This window comes from Diaphorina citri, unplaced genomic scaffold (assembly GCF_000475195.1).
Source record: "Diaphorina citri unplaced genomic scaffold, Diaci psyllid genome assembly version 1.1 scaffold3, whole genome shotgun sequence".
NCBI classification, from domain to species: Eukaryota; Metazoa; Arthropoda; class Insecta; order Hemiptera; family Psyllidae; genus Diaphorina; species Diaphorina citri.
The window spans coordinates 771,271-780,324 of NW_007377442.1; positions in this window are offsets into that span (position 1 = coordinate 771,271).

Below are 9,054 nucleotides of genomic sequence, written 5' to 3' on the forward strand. Positions count from 1 at the left end.
CGGGAAAACCGGGAAAAGTCAGGGAATTTCATGGAGACTGGAAAAGTCAGGGAATTTCACGAAAAAGTGCCAAAAATCGAAAAAAGTCAGGGAATTTTTTCAAAAAAATTAAAAAAATACAAAGAAAGATTTCAATTAAAAAAGTATGCAACCATGAAGGGGCAACATATAATCTCTCAAAAATTTCTCTATGACTTCACCCAAGTAAGCGCAACTGATCTATTGTCTGATGATGAGAATGAGACTGTCATTGTGTCATTTCAATTTTCATAATAACGAGAATTTCTCGGATACTTTGCACATTTTTTTCCCCTGACAGTGAAATAATCATGACAATTTCATTATCATTATTTTATCGTACGTTTAACATTTTTCTTCCTCGATTTCATTAAGGAATAATGAAGAACGTTCTGTGCTAAGTCTGCTGAGTTAGCTGTGAGGTTTGAAATCAAATTTGTTCTTGTCATTTCCCATCAGAGATGTGCGAACCGCAAAATGCAAAATGGAAAATGCAAAATGCAAAATGTAAAATGTACATTTACATTTTACATTTCAAATTGGTTTTGAAAAAGCATTTTGCATTTTACATTTTAAATGCTTTTTTTGACCCATTTTACATTTGAGCCAAAATGCTTTTTTTAAAAATGCTTTTTTTAAAAAAAAATAAAAAAAGACAAAGAAAGATTTCAATTAAAAAAGTATGCAACCATGAAGGGGCAACATATAATCTCTCAAAAATTTCGAGACAGGAAACACCCTCGGATATTTTCAGAAAAAAAAGTCAAAGAAAGGCGATTTACTTTTAAAATAGGTACACTAGAATATTGTGTTTTGCTACCTACTGATTGCTGATTGTTTCCTATTGTTAAAACCGTCAGACTTGAGAAAGAAATTTGGATTGTAGGTTGTAGTTTTGGAGACAAATGCCTTAAAATGTTTACCTACTTCGTAGGTTTTTTTTTTTTTTTTTTTTTTTTTTTTTTAACCCCAATGTCTAGATTTGGGAATATTTCAAAGGCCTATAAAAAGTGAAAAAGACTTTGGTCAGTAAAAAAAGTATGCAACCTTGAAGGAGCTACTTAAATTTTCTCGAAAAAAATTTCGCCTGCGGCGCTGTTCATTTATGTTCTATAGAAATGTATTGGGGGGAATAACTATACTCGTTTTTTACACGTATTTAATTACATAAAAAACTGACACATGACAAGCTACAGGTTACATACAACTATAATCTCAATATCTACTTTAGCATTGGGGGCTCAAGATAAATACAACTCTTTTATTTTGAGATGAATAGAATATAAAACTCCTTCATTTAGATCTGAACTTATTTCAATCTGGGTACCTTAGTTTCGTATTGCATCAATGTATCATCCTATTTTTTAATTAATTAAATATCTCTGTACGTAAACTATTAAAATAAGACCTATTTGAATTTTAAATTAGCTGTAAATCGAACATAGTCGTAATACTACATACCTACAAATAACGTTTTAAAAGACAATATTTTTAAAATGATAAATTTTCTTATGAAAACTTGTGATGTTAGACTAAATTTATTTATTGTGCTATGAAATAAAATAATTTTACCAACATTTGAAAGGCCATACTCTTTATTTAATGTTAAATTTTTACTTTATTTAGAGTTCACAGTTCAATCAACGAATTTTATTTTATTTATTTTTTATCTTTGTGGACGTAAGGACGTTTAAATGTGCCTTTCCGATCTTATGTAAAAATAATTCTCGTCAGGATTTACCCATTTCATTTGGAATTAAATGGTGATATCACGTCTAATGTTCTATGAAGTCAGCTTTATTTGAGTAAATAGAAGAAAATGTATTACATAACCACTCTCCACGACAAATACTAGGTATATTAAGGAATATCATAAACATATTTCTAACTTATTGAAATCTCCTTGCTTCCAAATTATTTAAAATATTACCTACTTCTTTAAAAAAAAAAAAAAAACAGGCAGTTCACTCACGTCAATCTCTTTGTACCACATCTATAAAAAAAGTAATGTGTATCTTGGACATCTTCTAGTCCTTTGCAAAGCTATAGTCCTTCGATCAACTCTTCGTCCTACACAAAGTAACACATTATTACTCCACCTTTTCTGCCTCTGTAAGTGGTTCATGCCCTCTTCTGGTAAGCAGGAGGATGCGGGATCTATCCCAGTCTAGGCATGTAATTTTACACTTAGATGTTATTTTGTGTCTTTCACCCCAGATTAAATTAAAATTTAGAATATTTATATAATGACCTCTAAGAATTAGAAAGATAACATTATGGGAACTACTTTAAATTTGTATGAAAAAAAAAAAAAAAATTGTAGCTACCTAGCTACATAACGGGTACCAAAACCAAAGAACGTTTATGCTAATTTTCTTTTAAATCAATATCGAAACATAGAACAGGTAGGCACTCTGTCAATAATTCAATATCTTGAATAAATCATTGGAATCGATTTGACTTGGAAACTTGTCACCTTCATAAATCTACCGCCAACGTGCAGACATCGAGACCTTTAAAGTAATTGTGTACATTAGAGACATATTAGAGGCAATATTTTAAGTTTAATACATTTATTGTAAGTCCAGAGGGAGGCTTTGCTTGTAGGAAGAATGTAATAGAAAATATTGTAAACTTAATACACTGTAAACTGTATTGTAAGTGTAGAAGTACGAGTAGGCTTAGCTTGTAGGAAGAATTTATAAGGATGAGATACAACATGCACGTTAGATATAATAAAGTACCCACAGCACGTAGATACTTGTTTATAATATTGGGATTCGGGATAAACCACCCCTTAGCCCTAAGGGTGCAATACTTCCTATGAATATTTCTCAGGTCTCAACTTATGATATGAACAAAGAATGAAAACAGGGGGTCTTTAATATTTCTAAAATATTTTATTTCGTGGGTAGGTACATTATTTTTTATCGAAGTAAAATCAGGGGAATACATTTCAACATCTTGTTTCTTGTTGAATTTAAATTACTGGAGGGCTGCTTTAAGCTCTTGAGTTATTTAGGCCTGCATAGTTCAATCCCTTGTCACGAAAAAATGTTCAAGTAAACAATTGAGCTTTTTCTCTTCACTTTGTATCTGTGAATTCTTTAGTTCAAATTCACAAATGCGATTATTTTCGAGTTCAGTCCCCACTAATATCTACTAATCTACTTATACACAAGAGTCTGTCATTTATTTAGCGTTGGTAACTGGAGTTCGGAATCATCTCATTTTATATTTCGACTCACTCCCTTGTGCTCCTGCCTCCTACATGATCCATAACATTTGAAAGCCTTGCCCAATCCTTTCCAATTTTATCCTTATTTTCATAATCCCCCATCCAAAGGGATTGCCCACGGGTACTCAAGAGGAACAACTGATTATATAACACACACTTCTTGAACTGAGAGTAGAATGCACGATGTTTAAGTTTTTTTGAATGAACGTTGAATATACTAACCTCAAACCATGCTTTAACACACAACGTTTCATTCCTTGTAACAAGTTTTCAGTTTCCAACCAACGTACGCTAGTCTCTTTCACTCCTTGGTTATGTAACTTTTGTGTCTTCCGAATGCCAAATTGATAAAAGTAAAAAGTTTTTCCTTTTTAAGTACCTAACCTTTTTGTGATTTCTTTACCAATATTTTTTACCAATCTAGTTGTCAGTATTTATTTTTTAAACCAAAGCCCTACGTACTTTAAATAGCTTAAGAAATAGCCAGCCGAAAATAAAACTAATTACCTGTAACTGTCAAATTGTCAAATAGAGTGATTATAAAATCTTAATATAAATTTTCTAGATCAAATTTTAAAGTAGAAGATATTCGCCTCATTTGTAACCAAATTTAAAAACGGTCCGATCTTAGTAGCATTTGAATTTTTTTTTTTTTTTTTGTTTACGTTAGTTACATAAGAATCATAACAGTCACCCAAGTTTACATAATCATATCGCTCTTTTTTGACGTGTGTACACAAATTAGTTTCAAAGTGATTGATTTTTTACGTGTGGGAAAGCTGAGAGTACAAATTGCTTTTAATTGAATAATTATAATTATCTTATACGTTCCGTACTAGTTTCAATTTCAACCTAGGAATAATTGTTTGTGTCAACACTGATATCAGGCAAAACTTTCGGTAAGTTTTTTGATCATCAAGTACCGAATATTACATCGCTCAAAACTATATTTAAGGTGGAAATACTCTTTTTTTGAGAACTTAAACAGGCACTGAATTTTTTCCCTCAAGTATCTTTGGTCCTTCCAACAAAAGGGTCCCTCAGAAGTTTTCCTAACCGGAGATGATAAATAAAAACACTACCATGCTTAGGAAAACTCCCTTAAAAATAGATATCTAAATAGCCTAACTTACATACAAAGCCAATAAGCTCTTCCGAAGATAACTATCTCTGAATTCCAGAGCTAGAGGAGCTCTAAATTTGACTAGCAACTTTCTAAAAATCGGAAAAATTGAGTCGTGGTTGGGTGGAAGAGCTCCCTCAGGAGATCCGGCCACAAAATAAAATTTAGACATATATTATACTTTTGAATTCGAACTTTTTTTTAAAGTAGGTATGTACCTATCAAGAGCTTATTTGGTAGTTTTGTAGAAAAGTAGGTAGCTATAGAAAAAAAAAACACTTGAAATCTGAACCGGTTTATTGAATATTTAATGGGCTTGAATTTTAAATTCTGGTTGTCAAGCCATCAGCCTGTTATCGGAATATCAGATATCCAATGACAGATTAAAATAAAGCAAGTTATGTACATTATCAACAACACTCAATGTTACCTAATAAAAACTCCACTCTAATACCTAAATTTGTTTTTTTATTCTTATTCTTATTTCAATGTACACCCGGTCTCTGTCCATTAACTTGTCAACTAAAATCCCTTTAAATATAAGAGATTAAGTATTGGTTTTAGGGACAACTTTATGAGAAGTATTGTGTCTCTTCTCACCCATCTGATGAGAGGCATACTACGGGATGGGCATGCTACGACACAGACCACATGCGTCTGATGTAGCAGTTGTTTCATTGCTACGAAATAAAAACGGCGGTGAAACACTCATTTTTTTAAAAAAATAAAAATAAAGGTCCGAGTTTTCGGTCATTTGAAATAAAAAGATTACTGCAACAAAAGATCATTTTCTGAACCTAACAACCCCATTTTGTGTTCCCAGATCCTGGTCCAACCCCCCCCCCCAAATTCGCCTGCAAAAAATGTAAATGTCTTACAAGGCGAAAAAGCCCATCCTATTGCCATCCGCTTCGGAAGATCCTAGCATTGACAACTGGGACAAAGCCTCCTGGGAGAACGTCACACCTATCGTATCAGAACAGGGGGATGGTGAGATCATTGAGATAATAGACCCGAGCTTGAAACTGGTCCGAGTGCCGAGTATACGAAAAAGTTTCAATGGTAAGTTTGAAGCATAACGTGTAGAAGAGGTTTGAAGCTTTAAACCCGTGAAACGTCAAATTTACCTTGGTAAAAATAAAAGCTTGGAATGAATCCGCCAAATACAACTGCCCTAATGGTATACCGCAGAATGGAAACTGAATGATATTTCGTATATAGGTACGTGAACCAATTTCTCGTAGGTAGGTATATTTCTCGTAAAAAATGTCGACTTCTGGTAAAAAAAAAAAAAAAAAAAAAAAAAAAAAAAAAAAAAAAAAAAAAAAAAAAAAAAAAAAAGAGTATAAGTAGGTATACCTACCATTGAACTACTTCAATATTTGTGAACCAATTTCTCTGACGAAAGTCAGTTTCGTCTACGAATTTTCCGTTTTCCGGTGAGTGATTCGTTACCTTAGAGCTAGCAAGGTTACCTTTTCGAAAGCCAAGGTAAAATGTAAATATTGTTATGAAAAGTTTTTGTAGAGTCCTCAAGGTTACGACTGTACAAAGTTTTTGCAATATTGTCCTTTATATTGACTTGAAACCACAAACTTCCAACCAGATGTTCACTGTCCTCTAAACATTTCAATTAAAAAATCATCACCAAGTCATTGTCGCAATCACAAGTTATACGAGTACTTGGGTTGCAATTTTTTATCTTCTTGAGCCCTCTTACCTCTCATGTACTTGTACTTACTTCACTTATTGTAACCTCATAAAGTTCTCAGTTCGCAATATTTACGTCGGTTTATTACAACACAGAAATGATTTGATTGTTATCCTTCACATTTCGCTGAGATTTATTTAACCTATGATTTATTCTTCATACAATACTCGTACGTACATAGTCGATAATAATTATTCTAATTGTGATGGACTACGTGTAATCAAAAATACAGTAAATATTACAAAAGTCTCATCATAATGTAAAATGGTAATTAACACTGAACTAGTTTTAACATTGATATCTCTGAAATCTCTAATACATTCGCCATCGTCTAGTCTAGAAATTCTAGAATTTACTTGATAAACCATTGCGAAAATTTCATTATTATTAAATAAATAAATATCGCCTATATGTATTTTATAGTATTCAGTTCAAAGTCTCAAGTCTCATTTTCCACAAGAATACATTGTTGACCAATGGTAACATGTAACATTTTATATTAAAGTGCGTGAACAAAAGATAGAGTAGTACTCCATCTAAACAAGCAACCTTATGTGTAGGTTACCTATTGCTTGTACTTTTGTTTCAAAAGAAAGGCTGTTTAATAACATTGAAACATCAAATAATTGGCACAAAATTTGCAACTCCCACAGAATGAGTGCGTAATTTACAGTGTGGATCTATGTTAGTCACATAGATAGAGTCATTCGATATTAGTAAGTCTGTTTGCTGAATGTTTTTCCTTGCGTCAGTTAAGATCAAGACTAGAGTTGTCGAGAAACACGTTAAGTTTTAGTTAAGCTAATGCAAGGTTGACTTCACTTTTGAAATTCGAACTCAATCGAGTGTTGATTTTCATATTATGTTGAAATCTTGTACGGATTCTATTCACCTCTTAAATCCTAAGGAGGTATTAAGTGCGTCGAAAGTTTAGTCTAGTCTGGTGATATTTTGCCCATTTCCCTGTTTTGTACACCATTTGAATCAAAACTAGCAAAATTATTGGACGTCTCAAAAATGTACATGGTTCTTTTCCAAAAATTTTCACATTTTCAAACAAACCGAAATTTTTCTCAATTTTATTATTGTTACAAACTACAACTGAAACTTATCTACGCTCTGGGTAGTCATAAAACTCTACCTAATTCATTCTAATTAACATTGAAGAGGTGTCTATTAAAACAGTTGAAAATTTTAGTCCAGGTTAGATGTTTGTTAGAATGAACTTCATTGTTCATTTCCATAGTATCAATAATGGGACCGTCATTGATACAAGTTGTGTTAAAATAAACATCAAAATTTATTGTTGTGTCAACTTTTCGCTTGAATCTACTGTCTAATATAAATTAATCTATCTTTTTTATATTACCGTATGAGTTATTGAGTAAAGTTTGTGCATAATCTGATTTATCGTAATTTTTGATTTTCCTCTTCAATACATGAATAACATTTCAATAATTAATAATTATGATTGTAAGTCAATAAGTTTCTCTTTATGTCTTACTTAGTCTCTTTTTTTAGGCATACTTACCACTGAATTCGTGTCTCTTTATGTGCTTCCTAAAATAGGTAATCAAGTAAATAATTATACGGTGTTTTCATCAACTCTAACATTAATTTTAATTGTAATTGCGTTAGGTACATGTTTGACTTTATTATGGTTTCTAATCTTGTTCAGATTAATTAATTTGTTGAAAATGACGCTCATATTTCAGCCCCACCAGAGAAGCTGTTCAAAGTGATAGTCATCGGGGACCCCACTGTTGGGAAAACCTCGTTTGTACAGAGATATGTCCAGAACACTTTCAAAAAAGACTACAAGGGTACGGTTGGAGTGGACTTCGCACTGAAGATAGTCAAATGGCGGGATCAGCAGAAAATTAAGCTCCAGCTGTGGGACATTGCAGGTATTTTTTTTATTGTTATTATTATTATCATTATTATTATTACCTATTATTATTATTATTATTATTATTATTATTATTATTGGTAGCTTTTCATTAATTATGTGACGACATTCCAGAGTCTATAAATTAACATGAAGTTGAGTTTTGATATTAGTTTGATAAACAATTTTTTACGAAGCAGTGAAGTCTATATGAAATTCCCTTACTGTGTCTATAAGTACGAGTATTCTAATGCTGGTTTGAATTATCTACATACACACTACATAATTATATCCTTCTTTTCCACAGGACAAAATTAAATCGGTTCTCTTCGCTGATTGTTTTGACATAGACATGGGTCCTCTGGCCAAACAATCGCTCCGTTTCATATTCCAACTGGCCAAAATCAACTGGACTATCGATTCTGTAGCAACTTCCCCCAAATATGTCGGAAAACCAATGACCAAACGCATGGCAGATTTCTTACGTGGTAGAGATCAAGAATTACATGGACATCGCGTTAGACTCATCACAGAGGATGACTTTAGGAAATATGATTGGATATTGGCAATAGATGAAATAACTCTTGAGTATTTGAACAAAATCAAACCAAAAGATTCCAAAGCAGTGATCGAGCTTTGGAATGATTACGATTTTCACAAAGACGGAGATCAAGCCCTTCTGGATATTAACAACATGCATTGCCAGAAGGACTATTTGAATAGTTATCATCACAACTTGAGAATGTCGCTCATATTTTTAGGCAACTTGAGATGTCGAAAGTGTTACCCGATTGATTTTAAACGATCTGAGAAACATTGGGATGAAGTTCAAATGTGAACAAGCTGGGCCTGTCCCTCCGGGAATTTTTTAGCCCGTAGTTTATTCGATTGTGGTTAAACAAAATCAGTACCTATGTACCTACCCAATTTGTTTAATATTCAGTTTGTTATTATTATTATTAGGTATTGATTTGATTTTTGATTTTACTTTCATGTAATGATTTAAAATCAAGACTAGAGCCCGTTCTCCCTTTATTCCTTTTAATGTTTAAGTCACCCATCCATCCATTTATTGG